The 24,786-nt window shown below is 44.1% G+C and overlaps 1 protein-coding gene across 2 annotated transcripts in view; it reads left to right on the top strand.

The window, feature by feature from the left end:
* LOC146832689 (uncharacterized) overlaps positions 1-24,786 on the top strand; it is a 408,998-nt gene that overhangs the window by 114,094 nt on the left and 270,118 nt on the right. The gene's annotated exons all lie outside the window — the stretch shown is intronic.

Here is a 24,786-nt window from a genome sequence, read left to right as displayed (position 1 = left end):
TATGGAATTTTCGAGTTCTAAAACCTAAAAAAGAAATTCCCTTGAGGTTGCATGCTATACAGTTCACGGTTTGAAGTTAGATCGTGCACTATATTTTAATAAGAAAACAAAACACAGTTTAATTAATTTTACCAAAGTTCAACAACTTGCAAGAAGATTTGTATCTACCATAAGTGCTAAACGATGTAGATTTGCTATTTTTTCCTTTAAAACATTCAACATACATTGTTGTACATCACTTCATAGAAAGAAAATCAGTTATTTACTGCAGCAACTAATAGAATAAGAAAGTATAAGGAACGGAACTACAGGCAAGTTCAGTCTAATGATTTTCACATTTCCCACAGGGTGTAAATTTTCAGCAATACCATTCTGAATACTTCCTTGTAATGTTTTCTTCCCTACAACTTCTTGCAGTAGATATGCCGAGGGGCCATTAAGGCCTCTTCTCTTGCTCACCTCCTTCTCCTAGTTCTCCTCTTTCCTCCAAAATGTATCAGTGCTTTAAAGTTCCATACAAAGACCTTGTTTATGATTGCAGGGCAAAAGTCCAATCCCTCTGCAAACAGGAGTTTACATAGAGATTGGATTCTATGTTTTGTAGTACTACATCACTGTAGTTTTATAAAGACAAATTGCGGCAGGTCTACTGAAATTTATTGGGCAAAAATGTGTGGAAAAACTCAGATCAATGTTCAATAAGGTGCTACAAACACCTTTCTACATGTTTTCCCTAGTCAATGGCCCAACATTTCGACAAAATTAGAAGTATGTGCTCGATTCACAAAGGTAAATTTAACCATGTGGAGATCGACTACTACACATAGGTGTAACGCTCCACTTTTTGGCTATTTACCATTTCTGAGTGGAGAGTTACATCTAGGTGTACACCAACATTTTACCACCATCTCAAATGAGGGGGTGGAGACTTCTACAACAGGATTTATGAATGTGAAGTTACTATTAGTAACTTTTCACCTGTTGGTGGAGATCTGCCTACGGGAAAGTATAGGATATTTAATAAAATGTAATTATTTATAAAAATATTTTAATATATAAAATGCATTTTTAATATTTATTATTAACCTGGAATTAATGAAACACAACTGGACAGCACTTCAACTCATCAAATTAAAAGTTTACTGTATAATGAAATAATTTAAATATATTGATTGTATTCATAAATATTATTTTTGTGAACAATAATTTTAATAAAGCTTACCCACTTCACTAAGGGGCCCATTACGATACCGTAACGGTAAACGGGACCAACCGCCAGAGGTGCGGCGGCCCCGCTATACCAATTAGTATGCGACCACCAGGGTGGTGTCAGCAGCACCCGCCGCAATGCAAAATATGCATGTTGTGCATTGGCATGCAAAATGTGACAGGCGCCGCGTGGTGCCTGCCACCCGCAGGCATCAACCCCCCCACTCCCCCGGGGCCCGCAACGGGCCCTCAAAGGCATTATCCACATGCCTTTCCATCGCGGAGTCTCCATCATGGAAAGGCATGCCCCACGCACCTATCCTAATATGAATGGCACCATATTGTGGGCCTTTTCCGCCCGGCAGGCAATCGTGACGATTGCCTGCCAGCGGAAAAGCGGCGAACGGTCTTTCCATCTGCCGCGGTATCCTCCGCCATGCTAATATGGCGGGGCGTAAATGGCCGTCAGGCGGGGAGTCCTGGCGGGCGGATTGCCACCGCCGGTATGGCAGTGGCGATCCGCCCACGATCATAATAGGCCCCAAAGTGTTTTTCCATTTAATGTTTAGTAAGGTTGGTAAAAAGTTCTACACATTTGAACACATTTTAACTTTTTTTAAGTACAAAAGTTTAAAAGTGTCATTTTTCTCATTAGGTGTATTACATTTATTAAAAAGTAAACATTAATTTATTATTCATAATTTTACTATATATATATATATGTGTATATATATATTCACTGAAAAAACCATAGGTTTCAGGCACGTTATAGTTAGGAATTAGCATTTAAAAACCTTAGAAATTCACTGAAAAAACATAGGTTTCAGGGGCGTTATAGTTAGCTGGACTTTTCACTCGTACAAAACCATTGAAATTCCCCCGTTATAGTTAGTTCAGCTAACTATAACTCGCGCGCCCGCAATGCAGTGCTGATGACGTCACATATTACATCACTCATGACATAGTCAGTGACATCACTAATGACATCACTGATGATATCTCAAATGACATCACTGATGACATCACTGATGACATCATCCAGTGAATGTGTGTTTTTCTGAAAATTAAATATGTTTTATATATGTATATCTCAAGGTCGATGGAAGAATAAATAGGTATATAAGTGTCTAAATGGATGATTTGTTTTTGAAAAATTGATTGTATAGCTGACTGATTAAATGTATCTTAGTGAGTAATGTTTAAATATGTAAATATCTGTATCAGTCTCTCACTTTGTGTATAAGTGGCTGCATGGGTTGGTGAGTAGCTACATGAGTGTCTATATAGGTTATTAGTTGTTTTTTGAGTATCAGTATGAGTGTCTGAGTGTCTGTTCTTAGCCAAGGTACTGGCGGAACGCCTGGTGCCGGCGGTGCCCCTATTGGTACACAGCGACCAGAACAGATTTTTGCCTAAGCGGAGTACCTCACTGAACCTGAGGCGTTTTTTCCGGGTGGCCTCGGAGTGTGGGCGGGGGTGGCCTGCGGCGGGTTGTCTCACCCTAGATTTGGAAAAAGCTTTCGACTGTCTGGAGTGGGGCTATCATGCGTCAGTGCTGACGAGATACGAACTGGGCCCGGAGTTCCTTCAGATGGTGGCACTCCTATACAGGAGCCCAACAGTGAGAGTAAAAATGGGGCCCTACATCTCAGCTGCGATACCAATCTACAGGGGCAGCAGGCAGGGGTGCCCGCTCTCACCCCTCCTGTTTGTACTGGCAATGGAGCCCCTGGCCTCGGCACTGCGCTCGTCACTAGGTGACGGTATTCCTCTAGGGGACGCGACGCATCAGGTGTCACTATATGCTGATGACCTTCTGATATTCATCAGGGACGTCAGAAATATTCCGGTCGCTCTAGAACGCATATTGATTGACTTTGCCGCCATCTCGGGGCTTAAGGTGAACACCGCAAAGTCCTGTTTGTACGCGTTTGGAGGGGACACCCCGGACCCAGGCTACGTCCTGGATGGTGTGCGCGTGCAGTGGAAGGCAGACACTTTCCGTTATCTGGGAGTCCAGATATATCGCCAGCCGGCGGACCTCATCGAGGGCAATCTGGGCAGGGCTGTGTCGGCAATCAGGTCCCAGATGCGTTTCTGGAACACGCTCCCACTCACGGTCACCGGCAGGGTGGCCCTGGCCAAGATGGTGATACTTCCCCGTCTGCTGTATTACTTTGCCAATCTGCCAATATACGTCCCAACGGCCTTCTTTACCACGCTCACAAGGTCACTCCGGGATTTTATTTGGGGTACCTCGTGCCATAGGTTGGCTTTGCCCAAGCTCTACCTGCCTACCGACCAGAGAGGCCTGGCTGCGCCATGCTTTGAACATTATTACTTGGCAGCGCAGCTCCAGTGGGTAGCCCGTTGGTTGGCGGGTAGGGGCTTAGATGACACTGCAACGACAGCGTCTCCCCTGTCTATAGCGGACGTTACTAAGCTCTTCCATCCGGCCGCAAAAGCTCACATGCCGACACCGCTTCTTATGGTAGTGGCCTACAAATGCTACCAGAAGAAAGTGACAAAGCTGTTCCTAGGGAGAGGACGCACCATGTAAGGGGAGGACTGTTATGGATATTGGAGCCCTCACACAGCCATCAGGATATTGTGAATCACATACCCTTCAGGATGTAATGTAACATCATCGGGCTGCTCCTACGTTGAGTCGGCTGGTGCAATACCCGACGGGCTCTTGTTTAGAGAGCACTCTTATGGAGATCTTTAATATCCAAGATAGCCGATAGTTCAAATGGAAGGGTGAGGCTCGATGAAAGTGTAGATGAATGTTTAAAAATAGGGGAGGGAGTACTATCTCAACAATTTTATTATGATGTCTCCTCACCTAATTAAAATATGAGGTAGAAGTGTTAGTGACTCAGATCTATGTTCTGGGTTGCCTACACTGCCTCGTTATGGTCAACATGTTTCTCACTATAACTGAGATGTGCTCAAGTGATTCATCAGGACCTTAAAATTCTATCTACAAGTATATGTACCGATTGGGTAGTTTTGATAGACAATAAGCATTCGTATATATAGCTGGTATTGTTACCTGTGGCTCAGTCTACCTGTATGAAAAATGGGAGACCAAAATCAATGTAGAACGCTTAATTACAGGAACAGTTATGATACATGGTGCAGGTTGAACGTGCTAGGGAGGTGAAAGTGCACATTCCGTATAGGGGAAGTGGGAATAATAAAAACTCACAAAAGCCACGTGAAGTGATCACTCCAAAGGTGTTGCAACAGCATATGGTACACTTACCCTATAAACTCCATAGGATAAACCACAGCAGTTCCTGGTAGGCTGCGCAAGGAGTTCCTTGCGTTCTGTAGTGTATAGGGGCAGTGCTTTAAAAACAAGTTAAGTCACTAAATACAGAACTCCAGGGTCATTAACACCCCTTCTCTTGATTCCACAACATACGTGTTTTATAACTCTCATGAGAAACTCTGATATGTGAAACGAGGGTCAATTATAGTTAGTGGATTGAAAAATGCTTGTTCCTGAAAGTGTAATAGAATAAAGAGTCATGTCTCTGCTTTCAGAGTGAGTTCTCATATTATGCCCTGTGTGGTTGGTTTGTCTGGGTAAAGTATGCGATAACGCTTAAATTTGTACCACGACAGGTTGTACAAGTTGTTAATATAATTCGGAGTCGAGGTGCCACAGTATTACATCACAATGTGGTTCTGAGACCTATGCGTTACTGGGAATGTTTGTTCCTGAAAGTAATAAGACACCCTTACGCAAAATCTAATCACAAATAGTTAATGTTGCTGAGAGTCTAGATTTAAAAGTATTGCAATGATATGCGGCTTAGAAACCTTAGCGCTAATACGTATTGGTTGAGTGAGGCCAGGGAGTGGTTGGTTACTGACATAGCGAGTCTATGTCGCTCGTGTGTATGCGGCTCTGAAACCTTAGCGCTAATACGTGTTGGTTGCGAAAAAGCTAGGGAGTAGTTAGTTACTTGGCAAAGCGAGTCCATGTCACCCGTATGTCTACAAGAAACATAAGCAATACTATACATAGTTACAGAAGGACACCAGGCGATTATACTCACTGACACGCCGAGTCCGTGTCGCCCGTCGACCTACCCCGCACTACCAGGACTGGGGGATGGGGTTCTAAGGTCTCACGTGGGTATTAAAGGGGAACCACGTAACCGCTCGTGCGGGAATGAGTCTGCTGGTGTTCGTGGATATTAAAGGCGACTAATTCGGTCGCCATGTTGGAAGGTGTGTAGGAGGGCGGCGTCCTCGTTAGGTAGCCCTGTAGTGAATAGTATTCATAGATTATGAAGGTTATTAGCGGTGTTATTACTAAAATAAACTAGGTAGGTGATTTGAAGGCAATATATTGTGTCGATGTTAGGAGGTTTATCCTATGGAGTTTATAGGGTAAGTGTACCATATGCTGTTGCAACACCTTTGGAGTGATCACTTCACGTGGCTTTTGTGAGTTTTTATTATTCCCACTTCCCCTATACGGAATGTACACTTTCACCTCCCTAGCACGTTCAACCTGCACCATGTATCACAACTGTTCCTGTAATTAAGCGTTCTACATTGATTTTGGTCTCCCATTTTTCATACAGGTAGACCGAGCCACAGGTAACAATACCAGCTATATATACGAATGCTTATTGTCTATCAAAACTACCCAATCGGTACATATACTTGTAGATAGAATTTTAAGGTCCTGATGAATCACTTGAGCACATCTCAGTTATAGTGAGAAACATGTTGACCATAACGAGGCAGTGTAGGCAACCCAGAACATAGATCTGAGTCACTAACACTTCTACCTCATATTTTAATTAGGTGAGGAGACATCATAATAAAATTGTTGAGATAGTACTCCCTCCCCTATTTTTAAACATTCATCTACACTTTCATCGAGCCTCACCCTTCCATTTGAACTATCGGCTATCTTGGATATTAAAGATCTCCATAAGAGTGCTCTCTAAACAAGAGCCCGTCGGGTATTGCACCAGCCGACTCGACGTAGGAGCAGCCCGATGATGTTACATTACATCCTTAAGGGTATGTGATTCACAATATCCTGATGGCTGTGTGAGGGCTCCAATATCCATAACAGTCCTCCCCTTACATGGTGCGTCCTCTCCCTAGGAACAGCTTTGTCACTTTCTTCTTGTATCTTTGGGCAAACTTAGCTGGACCTTTTCAAAAGCCCGTTTGGCCCCCCCCTCCTTTGTTGATCTACAAATGCTACCGCCACAGCTTGTATCTCACTAGAGCCCTGGTTCCTTATGCCCCGGCCATTCCACTGGAGGGCTCCCCGAGCGGGCGGGGGGTACTCACCGCCGCGGCACTAACGGAGTGGCATACAGCGGACATACAGACCTTGGGTGATCTCTACCGGGAGGGTGCTCTCTTGGGCTATGAATCCCTGGTCGACGACACGGGCCTGCCACCAGGGCAATTCCTCACACATCGTTCCCTGATCGTGACATTGGTGGCTAAATGGGGGGACATGTCGGTGGAACCATGCCAACACCTCACAATACAGTATCTGCATGTGATGGGGCGGGGTAGCCACTTGATTCGGTGGTTTGCGTCCTCTTTGCGCGCGCACGCGGCAATCAGCCTGGAACCACTTCGCCGTAAATGGGATGCAGACCTGGGGAGGCCACTAGACGATAGGGAGTGGGGCAAGATACTGCGGAGCCCAACACGAGTGCCGCGCAACATGCGATTCCGCCAGATACAGCTGTTCATACTTCACAGGGCGTACCTCACACCCGAAATGATTAATAGATATTTCCACCGTATGGATGCAGCTTGCCCCCGCTGTGCGGAGCCGGGAGTGGGGCTGGTGCACGCGCTGTGGAGTTGTCACGTGCTGCGTTCATACTGGGGTCAGTTCACGAAAGACTGCACATGTGTATGGGCCGCACCATACCTTTTGAGTGGCCCGTCTACCTATTGCACCTATTCAGTAGAACACCGGCCGTGAAGGTCACCTCCCGTTTCCTTGACTTGGGACTGGTGGTGGCTAAACGGCTGCTCACAAAACACTGGAAGGCATCTGGCCCGCCGCACGTGCGGGCGTGGTGGCTCTCACTTCAGGCATGGGCTAAGGCGGAGGGCATAGCTCTCCTGAGGTAGGAAACACTGGGACTTAGGAGGACACCTATCACAGCACAATGGGACGGTCTCCTACAGGCCTTGGTGCGGATCGAAGGGGACTCTACAGAGAGTATCACTGCCCAAGAGGGAGGGGTGTACCCGGGCACGGTTGAGCATGTACATGTGGTCAGTTAATCTGCCAATTAGTCAGCAATGTTATGTCTGATGCTCGGGGTAGTCGGTGTCATTTCTCCCATGTGGGACTACTCGTTTGGGGGTGCTGGGGAGGGGGGGGGGCTGGGGGGGCTACTGTAAAATATCGTGGAATGTACCTTTGTAGGTCGGACTCTGCTGCTCTTTCTTGGTTGATGGGGGGTCTTTGGACGTTCCGCCTCCTGTTAATGTTACATTTCAATATCTGTGCCTGCAAGTATCCTGATGGATTTGTGTAGACTATGTGCATTATGCCGTTGGTCCTCTCATACCAAAGCATGACACGGTGTATCATACTGGGGTTTGTATCATCATTGCTTGGCTGTTAAATCCTTTGACTGCGGAGCGAGTGCTCCTCCTGTCCCATGATTCCACTCCTTTGGTTAATCTATTGCTTCATGATTTGGTCGCTGTTAATCGAATTCTAGTGCTTGTCTATAATCTGTAAAACTTGCAAAATAATAAACAGATTTATAAAAAAAATGAGTGTATGAGTGTATGTATGGTTCGGTGGGGGGTATTGCGTAGTGCATAGGTGCATGAATGAGTGACTCACTGTTTGTATGTGTTGAAGTCAGCATGTGTGCAGGACTGTATGGATAGATGAGTGTGTGCATGGGTGTGTTAGTGAGTGAATGACTATCTCAATAGTGTCTTTATGAGTAACTACATATGTTTTAAACTAGTATATGTGACTATTGGTGTATATAAGTGAGTATATGTGAGAGGGAGAGATTGGAAGAGTTCCTGTATGAATAAGTATGTGTTTCTATAAGTGATTGTTTAAAAGACTAAGTATGTGTAAGTTTCTGTAGAAGTAAGTGTGGTGGCGTGTGTATAACTGTATATGCAAGTAAATGGATGTTTGATTCTTTATTAGCATGAGTGACTATGTGTGTGAGTAACTCTATGGATGAGTGGCATTGTGTAACAGGATGTATAGGTGTATGAGTACATATGATGAGTGAGTACATGTATGAGTGACTGTATAGGACTGTTGGTGAATGAGTGGATGTGTATGTGGATCTTAGAATTACTGAATAGGTTGTTGTAACTGGTATTGGTATGTCCATTGTTTTGAAAATTTTAGTTTCTATTTTTCAATGTGTGTATCAAAGGTTATATTAGGGTGAGAGGAGGTCTGCCACTCTATCACAAGGATAATGTCATCAGTGATGTCATTTGAGATGTTATCAGTGATGTCATGAGTGATGTCACCGAAGTTTGAAAAACAACGGGGCCCCTGGACAAAGGGTAAAACCTACCAAGGAAGAAACTGCTTTGGAAAAGGGGAAAGGAATTAGTTAGCTGTATGACTGATACACTGCAGAAAGGAGCACAAAAATAAACCAAACTATAAAACCTTAGTTGTTTAAAGATAAAAATGATAACATAATTATATATTTTTCAATTTTATTTCTTTTTGTTGGTTATTATTGTTTCTGATTTAATTTCAGAAATAATTTCTTATATCAAAACGTAAAAAGACATGTAGTTGTGCCTATTTACAAGTACAGTGAAAAAAACAGTTACTTCTACTCATATCATTGCTCAAAAAACCACATGTACATAATATCTCAATTCAACAATAATACAAGATGAAGAAATACAATATACTCAATTCCATTACCAGCGTGATGATGCTGTGCTTAAATTACTCTCTTATATTTTCAAAAAACATTCATGGTATACACATAAGGTTTAGAGGAAAATAAATTATCAATAACGTATGATGGAAAAACACATGGTGGAAAAACCAACGCGTTTCGGCAATTTCATCAGGATTCCATCACTGTGATTAATAAAACAAAAAAATGTAAATGAAAAGACTGTGTGAATATGTACATGTGTAAACACCAAAATATACATTAGCTCCTTAATGCAATTATACAATAGTTAAATACAGCTTTACTTAATACTCTAAACTACACAAAAATAAATGGTGTGGGAATTCAAGAACTCATGCTCATGGGAACCACCAGTGAGCCAATCCCATGATGAACAGAGTCAATGTTGATTAGATTCTAGAATAACAAACTTAAGGAAATAGGAAAAGAAGGAAAAAAAGAGAAAGAAAAAAAGAAGAAAAAAGAAAAATGAAAAAAATAAGAAACAAGAGAAACAGAGGGAAAAAGAAAAGAAAAGGGAAGAATAAGAGAAAGATAGTTCTGTATTGTATGTTGCTAACGCACAACTCTTATGTCTTTAATAAAACTCTGTATAGTATATTTTCATAATTGCTTGACACAAAAGGAATCTCTAGCAGTAATTTAAACTATGAAAAACCCAGATTTTACCTCGATGTAAAAAACCAGTCACAGGATGCTGAAGGGTGGATCTGGTTTACACGTCCTATGTTGTATTATGGTAGCCTACACAATCTAATAAATAAAAATCATAGTTTCAAAAAGGGTTGTACAACAGCCAGATGAAAAAGATGATAGTATAGTTTTCTGGATATATCACTGTGCTGGTGTCGGTCTTACCGAGGTTATTTGCTTTCCTTTTACTATGATTTTATATCTGTTTTTTTCTTTGTCACTCCATCGAGTTTTGCCACCTTTTAATAGGAATATGGACTGGAACTTCTATCCTTCTGTCGAATTCTATAATAAAAATTATAGAGAAAAAAGGAATTGCTTAACAATGGGAGAGTAAATATAATTGACCTCAATAATGCCTTGTCCTTGACATGATATATACTGACCTCTAATTCTCTCCTATGTGTATTTTCCAAGAAGCTGGAAAAAATTCTTTCACTCTATTTAGTTTGATTCTGGTCTGTTCAAACAGGATATCACATCTCACTATATGAGGGGTAAAGGAAAAAACGGGTTGGAAACGGGATTATAAAGATGAAAATATAGCTTTTTTTAAACATAAGAACATAACGAGTAAAGATTCCTTTTCATAGATATACTGCCCCGATCTATTTCTATTCTTTGGTCGGGAAATCCCTTAGATAAAATATAAAAGCCGCAGCTTACTGCACTTCAATGGGCCAAATATAGGATGTAGAGAGGCATAATTAAAGTACTGAACGGTCTACAGCTCTAATGAAAAAACCACCCCAACATGAAGTTGTTTGACTAGGATATGGCTTACTGTTTGATGTCCGGTAGCGGTTTGCACTGAATGCGAGTATCAAGGGGTGATAATGAACAAATTGAGCTATATATGGCCAGTGACACTTGTCCACAAAGTTCGCGCCAAAAAACCCACTCCCTAATTATAATGCAAGTTGCGCGATGCATCGGGCGCCATCTTGGGATGGGTGGTTTATACATGTCAACTATGCATAAACACTGTAAGGAATGGGTAATATGAGGTGTGGCGAATGCCGTGGGAACGAACCAATCATGATCTTATAATAAAACCAAAATATTCAGCATGTTGAGAGACTATGAAGAACATTATTTCAAATTGTCATTCATTTTAAACCAATTCTACGAGTAAGCGCCATCTTTGAATGGTTATTGAATGTGAGTTGACGTATTCAAAAAACAATGATGAAATAATGCAAGGTATATTAGTTGCCATAAAGATGAATCCCATCTTTGCAAAAAAGCTAAAATTATCAATATGTGAAGATACTAATGGAAAAGTCGATTGAGTCAATACGGCAAATAGGCGCCATGTTGGAACGGTCATTCAATATATGTGAACGTATCAGACGAATACTGGTAAACCCACTAAACACTATGAGCGCCATATTGAGGTGATTAATATGAAAAAGTCAATTGAGTCAAGATGACAGATAGGCGCTATGTTGTAACGGTTATTCAATATATGTGAACGTATCAGACGAATGCTGGTAAACCCACTAAACACTATGAGTGCCATGTTGGAGTGGTTGACATGAACATATCCACCTAATAAGAATATCATAGTGGATACTCTGTACACTATAGGTGCCATAGCCAGATGATTATGTTAAATATATCAAGCTGGTGGAGGTATATGAGTTAATGCAAGATATAACGGTGTGGTGTTGCCCACAAGAGCAAACCAAGAAAACCCTTATGATAAAACAGGGTATGGGTAAACACCATCTTAGAAAAGCTGACCCATTATAAATTAATGTTCGGAAACCTGCAATGACATCCAGCTATGCTGATTTGCTAACGTGAAGATGGTATATGCAGTTAGCGATTTTTCTATGTGTATAGATGGAAAACACGTTCCAACAATTGGGAAAAGCATTTAATTATTGTATTTTATTGCTTGATCCCACGGAATCTCTTGATTGAGTCCCCTGATAGACGTGCCCAAAATAAAGATCCAATAAACCTCCCTGACTTTTCTTGTATTTTCTGTAGTGGTACCTGGTTTAGGGAGAATCTTCTTCAAAATGTACCATTGCATATCATCTGGCGAATGGTTTGTGTCAAGGTAATGTTTGACCAATGGAGCTGAAATTTTCTGGGTTCTGATGGCAGATCTGTGCTCTGTTAGTCTGGTACTGATTGTTCTGCCTGTTTCTCCCACATAACCTAATTTGCAGGGGCATATGATTAAATAAATTACATCAGATGTCTTGCAATTAAGTCTAGTTGAAGTGATGACTTGTCCATTAAAATGCAAAGTGGGAGCCTGTAAAGCTGAATCACAGGATTTACAGGTAGTACATTTGTATGTACCTACTATAGGTTTGGTGCCATCAATGCTTGTTTGTTGCTGGCAAACAAGTTTACCCATTCGTGAATGTACCACATGGTCTTTGAGGTTTCTATTGCGCCTGTACGCAAATGATGGTTTGGGGATCGATTTCAAGTGATTGGATCCATCAATATTCAGGATTGACCAACTGGAACAGACTGCTTGTCGGACACGTTCATTTAGCATGGAGTGTCTGGTGACAAAGATCAACTGTGGGTCTTTTTGTTTTGTGGTTTCAGTTAGCAAGTGTTGACGATCATAAAAACGCGCTCTTTTGTACGCATCTCTCACTATCTTCCTGGGATAGCCTCTCGCTAAAAACTTGTTCTTCATGTCTAGAGCTTTACTGTCATAGTCTTGGATATTGGTGCAATTGCGTCTAACGCGCAAAAACTCAACAAACGGGATGCTGTTTTTCTGTATGGTGAGGTGATAGCTGTCATAGTGGAGTAAGGTGTTTCTAGCTGTAGCTTTTACAAACAGATTAACAATCAAAGCTCCTGCCTCATGTTGAATTAGCACATCTAGGTATTCTACTTGTTCAGTGCTTACAATATGTGTAAAACGGATATTCTGGTCACATAAGTTGACCCATTCCAAGAATTGAAGTAGGTCTTCGTGAGGGCCATCCCAGATAAAAAATACATCATCTATGAACCTTGACCAATGGGTCACAGATTCATAAAAAGGTGCTACCTCATTGAAAATGAATTTTTGCACAAACAAGGACATGTATATGTTGGTCACTGACCATGTCATGAGTGATGTAACATGAGACGTCATCAGCAGTGCATTGCGGGCGCGCAAGTTAAAGTTAGCTGAACTAACTATAACGGGTAACGGGGGAATTTCAATGGTTTTGTACGAGTGAAAAGTCCAGCTAACTACGCCCCTGAAACCTATGTTTTTTCAGTGAATTTCTAAAGTTTTTTAAATGCTAATTCCTAACTATAACGTTCCTGAAACCTATGGTTTTTTCAGTGAATTTCAAAGGTTTTTTAAATGCTAATTTCTAACTATGCCACAGAGATAGGACATGTGAAGAAAGAAGAAAAAACACACAGAAAGCAAAAAAAGAAATGCAGAAAGACGCAACAGAAGTCCTCAAAGACAAAGAAAAGTGCAGGAAGAAGGGTAACGTGCAGATAGAACAAACAGAAGAGCAGAAAGAAGCCTTGTTGCAAAATCATCCTGTACCCTCAACTTTTTCAGACGGATACTGGTGGTAACTGAGTCTGATTAACCAGTCCTAGAGCCAGTGCTATGTTAAAAGACACTCAGAATACAGTGAAAACACCTACATACACTATACACTAGGGAACACTATGCGTTGGGGTCCACCTGTGATTAGGTGACCTCCTCTGTAAGCCCCTAGTATATAATAGGGCAGGGGGATTAAAACTACCTCTTAAAATGCGCCACAGGACGTGTTTGCACACGTCACCTCAGGCCCCGTCCCCTCCCTTCCCCACTGTGTAAACCCGCCCTGTGGCCGTTTTAAGTTGGGAGATTAAGTCCCCTTGAATACTGAGGTTCCCTGGGGTCCAACTAGACCACTAGGTACCTCCAGTAAGTGCCACAGAGCTGCGTTGAAGAGAGATGTAAAAAGGGGCACGGCCTGCACCACCTCTCTGCAACGCAGCGCAGTGGTGCATACTGGAAGCACCTGATGGGCTAGTTGGCCCCCAGAGTCCCTCAGGATTGAAAGGGAATTATTTCCCCAACTTAAAACGCGCCACAGGGCGTGTTTGCACACGTCACCTCAGGCCCCGTCCCCTCCCTTCACCACTGTGTAAACACGCCCTGTGGCCGTTCTAAGTTGAGAGATTAAGTCCCCTTGAATCCTAAGGGTCCCTAGGGTCAAACTAGCCCACTAGGTACCTCCAGTAAGCGCCACAGAGCTGCGTTGCAGAGAGGTGTAAAAAGGGGCGTGGCCTCAGAACACCTGTCTGCAACGCAGCTCCCTGGCGCATACTGGAGATACCCGTTGGGCTAGTTGGCCCTCAGGGACCCTCAGTATTGAAAGGGAATTAATTCCCCAACTTACAACTCGCCAGGCGTGTTTTGCAGAGTGCTGCAAGGAGGGGGTGTGGCCTCCAGCGCGATGCCGGTCTTTTATTTATTTTATTTTTTTAAGAAGGGGGGCTGTGTGGCCCTCCTTCTTTTTCTAATCTATTGGCCCTGGGGACCCCATCCCCCAGGGCCTGCCCCCTAATTATTTTTTGGAAAGGGGGCAGTCATACTGATACTCAAAAAGGCAGCGCGGCCCCCCTCCCAAGGCCTTAATCGACTCCAACCCCCGGGGCATGGCCTTTTTTTTTTTTCTTCTTTAGGAGGGGGGCTGCGTTGCCCCCCTCCTCAGGCCACTTATGGCCCCAGGGACCCCATCCCCTGGGGCTGGCCTTTTTTTAAAATTATTTTTAAAAATATATATATTTATAGAAACACCTAGGACATGCTGGACAAACCGTATGTACCTATCACCATGACAATTTGCTTGATATTCATTAAAAGGCGACTATGCATACAATGAATCCACGTGAAATGTATTTACACCGCTAGTGAAGCTCTGACGTGTCTGACGCCCTACCGTGCCTAATCTCGACACCCTTGTTTATTTATACAAACATGGGTAGCTATTGAGGGGCACATTTAATACACACGCACACCAAGCTATTCAAAGAGGATTCGACAAAAATTCAACAAAAACTATGCAAGAAACCCCCCTCATGGTTAATAAAACACACATCCACAGCCGTATGTGTAATACTTTTTATTTTACTCTCTGGAAAGGAGACGAACCTCACTTGAGAGTCACAGCGCGCTCCTGGCTGAGCCCAATGCTGTGTTACACTCACCAGTGCCCGCCGAGTGCCACACACCTCTGTGTTGTATTCCACCAGCTAGTGCGTATGCTATGACACTCTCTAGCCCATGTGCACTGTAACACCACCCCGTGAATATGTCATACCACACTTGCCTTCGCACAGGTTATATTGCCCCATCTAACGTGCCTTCCTCGATGCCTATGTTATAACGCACAGCGCTATGCCATACATATTACAATCTGGGATCCATATCTTTGTCACAGTGCATATGCAATGTTACACTCCCCAGCACATAATTTATATTACAACTTTAGAGACTAGTTAGGTTACACAACACTGCCCTGTGCATATTACACTCCAAGGCGCATATCGCATAGCGCGCGCTAGTGCCTGTGCTATCTCGCGCTCTCCAATGAATCTGTCATTGCGCACAATGTATTGCATATTATATTTCACGCCCGGTTCATCTTATATCACACATTTTGGTGCATAGTTTATACCATACACTAAATCTAGTTTTCATTTTCAATCGTGCTCTCAGGACTATGTTCTATATAACACTGCGTTCACCTACCCTTTTCATGGGCATTACATTTTGCGATGGGGGTGGAGGGTCAGGGGGTGTTTCTGCCAAGTGAGCACGGAGTCACAGTCACAAACGTCCTCTTCTTCCTGAATAAGTGAGATTATGCTGCATAGTTGTTCATATTTTAAGTACTTTGCACAGACACACATTTAAAAACAATAAAGTTCCTAATACCCACCTTCTCTGAACAGTTAGCTTGCTGCCTCATCCACCTCCTCCCTATCCTCTGTTGTCTGAATCCATGGACTAACCTCCTCCCTCCTGCCATGCATGGTCTGATGTGCTGCCACTGCCCTCCATTTAGCATGATGTACCAGTCCACTCCTCCTGCCCTCCACTGCCCAATTCTATGCCCCATCATTGACCTCCTGCTTAGCCTGTGTGCTTAGCTTGCTGCCCCTATTCTCCTTCTCCCTGCCCTCCGATGTCTTTGTGCATACCTCTGCTCCATCCTTCTGTCCACCATGTTCCATGGACCTGCCACTCCTATCTACTCTGAGTGTTCTGTTGAGCTGCCACTCCCCTCCCACCTCCCTAGCATTGTCAGATGACTGTAACCTGTCCCTGCCACCTCCACCCTGCCTGTCCACATGCCATGCCCCCATCCCCTTCCTCCTGTCCTCCATGGTCCATTTTACTGCCACACCCTTCTGCCCTCCCTGGTCTGTTGTGCTGTAACTGCTCCTCCTGCCTGCCCAGCGCGGTCTGTTGTGAGGCCCCTTCCCCTGAACTCTCTTGTCTGTGCCCAGGTCCTGACCCTCCATTCTATCCTCCATGGTCCTTTGTGCATGCCCCTGCACCCTCCTTCTTGGCCATCATATCCATTGTGCTGCCACTAACCCTCCTGCTTGCCATGCATGGTCTTCTGTGCTGCCACGGCCCCTCCCACCTTCCCTGTGTGGTCAGCTAGCTGCCCCTGACCCCCTCCACCTTCCCTCCATGGTCTGTGTGTATGCCATCATAGTCTCACAGTTGCTCTCCAAGGTGTGTCTTGTTTCTAGTGCCCATCCTGCCTGACCTCCATGGTCATCTTGCTGCTCCTGCCCTGCCCCCTTGCCCCCAGCCCTCTGTTTCCATGTGCAGACCCCTATTCCCTCCCTCCTGGCTTGTCTGTTCCATTGTAATGCCCCTGATCCGTCCCTCCAGCCCTTTATGGTCTGTTATGCTGCAGCTTTCTCTCCTGTCTGTCCATTATGGTCAGCTAGGTACCATTGCCTCTTTCCCCTCTGTTCTCTGTTGTCCATGTGCATGGCCCTGTCCCCTCCCTATTGCTTTCTATGGATTGTTGTGCTGCACTCCCGTCCCGCATGCCCTGTGTGGTGTATTGTGCTGCTGCAAACCCTGATGCCTGCCCTGTAGGGTCAGTTTGGTGCACCTCTCCATGTCCCTCCTGTCCTCTGTTATCCCTGTCCATGTCCCTACCCCAATTCCTCCTGCCTTCCATGATCCAATGTACCATACATGTGAACATTTTGAACTTGGTAAGAGTGAGATTTTGAAAAGAAAAAACTGGGGTATTGATTTTCCCCTTTGAGTTACATTGAAAAAGAGGAGATTGTAGACAGGAGACAGATCAAATAAAGCCCATTTGAGCTTAAAAACATTGGACGTTTCCTGGCTGAATCGGGTCTGTTGGCATGTATGGTTATACTACCACTGCCTCTTCCTTCTGCCCACAATGGTCTATTATATTGCCACAGCCTCTCTTGCCAGTCCTGTATTGTTGGTTTGTTGCCCCTGCCCCCCTTTCCACTGCCCTCCATAGTCTGTTGTGCTGCCACTGCCCTTCCTGCCTGCCCAGTGTGGTCAAATTGTTGCCTCTGCACCCTCCTACCTGCCTTCAATTTTCAGAGTCCGTGCCCCTGGCCTCTGCTTCTCAACAGTATCCTAATGAACAAGTAGATTGCTAACATTCTATATTTATTACAAAAGTGTGGAACGCCTGATGTCATCTTGATGTAATCAAAACTGTAATACCTAGAGCATTTCCTTTAGAAATTACATATATGAGAGGGTCTTATTTGCATCAAAATTATGGTTAGTGCACTTTTAAATTATTTTTTATCTATATGTTTTTTTATCCAGTTGACCACTTGATTAAATGTTGCACTTAGGGGAGAGGATGTGGTGTTACTTCCAGAGCTGCAGACTTTGCAACTGGGGAGCCAGGTTGGAGTTTCTGCTTCAGCTCAACAGTCTGTGATTCTGGTCAAATCACTTTGTCTCCCCATGTCTACAACCAAAATGAATTTGTTCTTGTGTGATGTAACCAATGCTCATGTAAAGCACTCCAATACCTGACAAGTCTGCACTATATAACACTGCAAAAACACACAAAATAAGTGTTTTGCACTCTTCTGTCATTGGGCTACATCTGGGTGATATTTGTACTGCATTTGGGCTCTTTTGTCTCTGGTGGCCATCTTGGGAGATTTATTTGTTATGAAGTTTCCTAATTTCCTCATTTACTGCAGTCTCCTCAGTAGGAAATGCTTTCAGTTTTTTACTTTGATTCCATCAAGAAGGTATGTCACACATTTGCCATAAATTCTGAATGTTAGCACTCTAGTTGCTCATTAGATCACTGTAGTAAAGCTACTGCTCACCACGGAAGTCTGCTGCTGGTATTAAAAGTGCATGTTTCAGTCTGCATGTCAGAATTCTTTAATGAAATAGAAGAGGATTTGAGAAATCACTCAAAATGTGCCCTAATTTTTCTTTCTTCAGCACTAATTACAATTTCTATGGCAAAATAAACCCCCTCATTTTGTTCCTTTGTAAATTAAATGTTTTAAGTGTTACCAGTTTATTCCAATCAAGATGGCTTCAGGTGTGCCATACTTTTGTCATAAGTAAGACAGTAAGCGCTCTAGCTGTCCTTAAAAACACTCCGGGACATTCTGTCATTGGGCTATACTTGGGCTACATCTGGGTGATATTTGGGCTACATTTGGGCTCTTTTGTCTCTGGTGGCCATCTTGGGAGACTTATTTGTTATGAAGTTTCCTAATTTCCTCATTTACTGCAGTCTCCTCAGTAGGAAATACTTTCAGTTTTTTACTTTGGTTCCATCAACAAGGCATTCAGATGTGTCACACATTTGCCATAAATTCTGAATGTTAGCACTCTAGTTGCTCATTAGATCACTGTAGTAAAGCTACTGCTCACCAGGGAAGTCTGCTGCTGGTATTCAAAGTGCATGTTTCAGTCTGCATGTCAGAATTTTTTAATGAAATAGAAGAGGATTTGAGAAGTCAAAATGTGCCCTAATTTTTCTTTCTGCAGCACTAATCATAACTTCTATGGCAAAATGAACCCCCTCATTTTGTTCCTTTGCAAATTAAATGTTTTAAGTGTCACCACTTTATTCCAATGGAGATGGCTTCAGGTGTGCCATACTTTTGTCATAAGTAAGACTGTTACCGCTGTAGTTGTTCTTTAGAACACTCTGGGAAGCTGCAGTAGAACACAAAGGAATCAACTGACAGTCTCTGCCCTTGTTGGATGTCATGTTTTACTGAGAATGTCAGACTTCATTCTCACATGACTGAGAAAGATAATGTGAATTTACAGAAAATATGCTCTCAGTTTAGCTTATAGATCACCTTCCAAACCTCTGTGGGAAAAGCATGAGAAAATAGTTTTCTCTCAAACATGATTCATGATATCACAGCAGAAGGCTTTTTCACATGGTAAAATCACCTTAGAACACACCACAATTCCTAAAATGAGTATGGTACCATCAACAAATGATTTATAATGTAACTAAAGTCTTAAAACCTTCTATCAACTGCGGTGCTTTTTAATGAGGTGCTATCATGTATATTGGTCCCAAGATGGCTGCCAACACTTCTTGGATGAAGTGCTGACAGCCAATCAGATCTCACGATGAGATGTGTGGTTAGGCTCCGCCCAGATATATATGTGATTTTGATTTTGATTTTCTCAGGAACTACTGAACGGATTTACACAATTTAAGCAAAAGGCACGACTCTGAACCAAGGTCTACCTTTCTGCCAAATTTGTTGTAATTCCGTTCAGCAGTTCAGGCTGTAGCTGCGGCTAAAGGTCCTATGGGAAATTGCATGGGAAAACACGTTTTGGGACTTCCCTTTTTTCTCAGCCCCCGCTGCACAAATCATCCCGAGACTTTCAGGATAGGAGCGGACCGGAGCTGGCCAAATGTTTTGAAAACTTCGCGAAAATTCGTCAACGGGCGCCAAAGTTATTCCAAATAGAATGTTGCGGATTTCCTATGGAAAATAGTTCCTAACTATAACTACCTACTGGCAACCACCAGTAGGTAATATATATATATATACATTCAGTACACCTCCCAGCACTTCCTTCCGGCGAACTGAAGAAAGACGGACCACCAGGACAAATCCAATGGCAATATTTCTTTTTTTCTCACTCCTCATTCCATGACGCGTTTCGGGCATCCAGCGCCCTTGATCACATATATATATATGATTAATTGATAGATGGCTACTTCGCCACTGCATCACAGAATCATGGAAAAAAATCATATTTGTTCTGAAATCTTTGTGCGCTTGCACTTTCTGGCCTTTTCCTTTATGAAGTTGTTTGTTTGGATTGAATTAATGGCTGGTCCGTGCAGTTAGCAGCAACTCGTTTGGAGATGTTGGCACAGGGTAATGGTTATGATGAATAAATATATTTATAGATGTAAATGTCAAACTCATCAGTAGTGGCTTCTACCGGTTGGGGGTGGCGAGGCGGGGGGTGGGGGAATTTAAAAAAAACAAAAAAAACACTTACCTGGGTACGAATGGCTGCCGCCTCTCCTCCTTCATCTTCCTCCTGTCTCGAGTCCCAGCAGCAGGAAGCACCCGGGATCCCAGTCTCCACTAAGCCAATTACGATGCTGCTTTCACCATGACAGCAGCGTCGTTATTGGTCTGAGCACTGCATTTCAATACAGGTTTAGTACAGCCGGTGGAGAACATGCAAAGTGCTCATGACTGCTTGGCCGGCCTGAAACAGCCGGCCAAACTCCTATGCGCATTTAGAGAGTGCCACCATTCCTCCCCCCTGCTCTGTCCAACCCTGACATGCATGAAACTGAGCCACAGCAGTAGGAAAAATAAAATGATAATAAGGTTGCATTAGTATAATTTTATTTTTCCTTTGTGAGCTGCTCGGGGAGCAGTGGGGTGACGCTCATTCACCTTAGAAAAGGATCCGCTGCTTAAACTCATTTAATTAATTTTAATTCGTGTTTTTGGAATGTCATTTTAATTCCCTGTCTTCGGTGTTTTCTATGGGAGTGTTTTGCCACACCACTGGTTGGCCAGGCCATGCTTTTTGCTTGGCAAGCCTAGGTGGAGTACATTGAAGTCTGTTTTAACACTTTTAGAGCTGTAGTAACTTTAGAAGTATACTTTGTGCAGTACAATGACCTTACTCTTTTGTGTGTGAGTGGCTCTATGGATGTGTGAGTGGTTGTTTGAGTACGTGAGTGGGTCTGTGAATGGGTATGTGAGTGGTTGTGTGGGTGAGTGGGTGTATGAGAGGTTGCATGGGGGTGTGAGTTGGTGTGCGAGTGGTTCTGTGGATGGTTTCATTAGTGATATAATTTAAGACATCATCAGCGATGTCACTGACCATGTCATGGGTGATATAATATGTGAGTTAATAAGCAGAGCATTGTGGGGGCATAAATTATAGTTAGCTCGGGTAACTATAACTGCTGAATTTCTATGGTTTTGTACAAGTGAAATCTGAGCCTAACTATAATGTCCCTGTGACTTTTGTTTTTTTTCAGTGAATTTTTAAGGTTTTTCTTTTTCCTAACTATAATGTCCCTGTAACCTTTGGTTTTATATGTGAATTTCTATGTGTTTGTTTACTAGTAGTCGTGTTTGCCAGGTGGTAGAAAGGGTGCGTGCCTCCGACCAGCTCTTAGTAATCCCGCTGTGTGGGACTTACTATAGAGGTAACAGGAGGGGTTGTTGGCCCCCAAGTACCCTCAGAAGCCAAGGGGACTTCATCCCACAACTAGTTGAGCGCCAGGAAGCCCCTTTACAGAGTGGTTGATAAAGGAGGTAGAGCCTCTGGCGACTTCGCCCAGGCTGGTTGATTTAAAAAAATGTATATTAGGGGAGGGGGTCGCGTGTCCCCCCCCCCTCCACAGGGCTGATTTGGGCCCTGGGGACCCCATCTCCCAAAGCCCGGCCATGACTGCTGTGTGCCCTCAGGGCACCCAGTCACCACTGGAACTGTGGGGAGACTGAATTCCCCACGTTCTCTGTCGGCTTCTCCCCTACTGTTGGAGCTGGCATTCCTTTCAGACATAGGGAGATGCTAAACATGCAGCTCCCTGTGTTTGAAAGCAATTTTGCTCCACTTCCAGCACGTGAGAGCATATTGTCAGCTCTCGCTTGCTGGAAGCGAAGTGTTTGCTGTGACTTGGTGGAAGCGGTACAGCTCCCGCCAAGCTTTAGCAGACAGCTATGTCCCAGGAGTGGACACCCCGGGATATAGGAGCCTGCCATGGGAGGTAACGGTCTCCAGTGCCATCTATGGCTCCAGGAGTGGGGACACACAGCTCTCCTCCATTGCACTTCTTAGCCCAGGGGAGCTGGCGGTCCCTGGAATGCGGGGGGCCACATAGCTCCCTGCATTAATGTTATATTTAGCCCCGGTGAGGTGGTGGTCCATTGGGCTGCATGGGCAATCCCCCGCATTCATTTCAGATTTTCCCTGAGGAGGTGGCAGTCCCTAGGGTACAGGGGTTTCTGCGCAGGCAACCCCCACATGAATTTTAAAAAGTGCCCCGGGGATGTGACGTTCCCCAGGGCTTTTATAAGTTGGAGGAGTGAGGTCCTGTGCACCCCCCCCTATTTATACTTCCTTATCACCCAGGACCTGGCCTACCCTGGGGCTCAACATTACAGACGAACAGGATGCCCATGCTTCTGTTTCTTTTTGTTGGCGGGGGCCGCGGATCCAGCACAACTCCCGCCAAAATATTTTTTCAAAAAATGCTTTTTTTGCCCTACGGGGTCCTTGTGGGAGCCCCCCCCCCCCCCCCACACCCACACCAAGAGGTCTAGGGGGTCAGGGTATTCCTACCCTGCTCCCTTCTCTTTGTTTTACATTTTTTGTGGAACTATGCTAAGGCCGAGCCCCAAGATGGCTGCCAATACTTCCATTCACTTCCATCAACTGTTGTTTTTTCATATGTCACCCCGAGTGGGAAGGGTATGTCCAGACGTGGGTCCCGTGCTCTCCATGCCACTGGAATCAAGCTATCTTGGCTGAAGAGGGGTGAAACCCCGAAACCAGTCCTAGGATGCTTGTTTCCAGTCCAGGGAGGACCTGACTTGGCAGTTCGGGCTGGACTGTTCCCATGAGGCACAGGGTCAAGACTGATTTGCATATGGCTGGGTTCAAACTGGAATGGCATGGTGAGCAAAAAAACGATGGATTAAGGTCCAGATCTCTCTACTGGGGTGAATGTATGACATTGTTCTGCATTCTGTCCATCAACTGTTGTTTTTGCATTTGCCACCCCGAGTGGGAAGGGTATGCCCAGACGTGGGTCCCGTACTCTCCATGTCAATGGAATCAAGCTATCCTGGCTGAAGAGGGGTGAAACCCCGAAACCGGTCCTAGGATGCTTATTTCCAGTCCAGGAAGGACCTGGCTTGGCAGTTCGGGCTGGACTGTTCCCATGAGGCACAGGGTCAAGACTGATTTGCATATGGCTGGGTTCAAACTGGAATGGCATGGTGAGCAAAAAAACAATGGATTTAGGCCCAGATCTCTGTACTGGGGTGAATGTATGACATTGTTCTGCATTCTGTCCATCAACTGTTGTTTTTGCATTTGTCACCCCGAGTGGGAAGGGTATGCCCAGACGTGGGTCCCGTGCTCTCCATTCCACTGGAATCAAGCTATCCTGGCTGAAGAGGGGTGAAACCCCGAAACCGGTCCTAGGATGCTTGTTTCCAGTCCAGGGAGGACCTGGCTTGGCAGTTCGGGCTGGACTGTTCCCATGAGGCACAGGGTCAAGACAGATTTGCATATGGCCGAGTTCAAACTGGAATGGCATGGTGAGCAAAAAAACGGTAGATTTGGGCCCAGATCTCTGTACTGGGGTGAATGTATGACATTGTTCTGCATTCTGTCCATCAACTGTTGTTTATGCATTTGTCACCCCGAGTGGGAAGGGTATGCCCAGACGTGGGTCTCGTGCTCTCCATGCCACTGGAATCAAGCTATCCTGGCTGAAGATGGGTGAAACCCCAAAACCGGTCCTAGGATGCTTGTTTCCAGTCCAGGGAGGACCTGGCTTGGCAGTTCGGGCTGGACTGTTCCCATGAGGCACAGGGTCAAGACAGATTTGCATATGGGTGGGTTCAAACTGGAATGGCATGGTGAGCAAAAAAACTATGGATTTAGGCCCAGATCTCTGTACTGGGGTGAATGAATGACATTGTTTTGCATTCTGTCCATCAACTGTTGTTTTTGCATTTGAAGTGTTGGCAGCCAATCAGAACTCAGCACGAGATCAGGAGGGTTTGTGGACCCGATATATACAAATTTGGATATCGGATAATTTCTCTAAACCTACTGACCGGATTTACACCAAATCACAAAAAGGCTCTTCCCTGGACCAATATCTACCTTTCTGCCAAATTTGGTGTAATTCCGTTCAGCAGTTTGGGCTGTAGCTGTGTCTAAATTTCCTATAGGAATTAACATTGGAAATAAAAATTTTCTAACCACCCACCTCCCTTTTTCTTGGCCCCCTGCTTGACATATCACTACCAAACTTTCTTTTTGCAACAAGAATCCCCGGGGCAGGTGTTTTTGAAAAATATAGATGCCAAAGATATAGGCAAGTCAGAAAAAGCTTTTCCTATAGAAACTAGGCCCTAACTATAATTACCTGCATGTAATACATACCCAAAACTTACATTTAAAACGCATGCGCCTTTACCTTTCATGCTTTTACAACAAAATTACGTAGTAAAGGCATATGCATTGTAAAATCCTGTGTGGTGAAGGTAATGCTTGGTAATGGCACTCGCGTTGTTACGGCTGCCTTTTAATGGTAATGCGTATTAACAACTGCATTGTAATAGCTGTTTTACACCAGAATTGAGAGTACAACTTTGCTCATGGAATAGATTACTATAACAGACGTTAAGTCTCCTGCTC

The sequence above is a fragment of the Triturus cristatus genome, chromosome 5_1 (assembly GCF_964204655.1).
Source record: "Triturus cristatus chromosome 5_1, aTriCri1.1, whole genome shotgun sequence".
Taxonomy (NCBI): Eukaryota; Metazoa; Chordata; class Amphibia; order Caudata; family Salamandridae; genus Triturus; species Triturus cristatus.
Note: the sequence above shows the minus strand (reverse complement) of the source record. Positions and strands in the feature narration are given on the sequence as shown.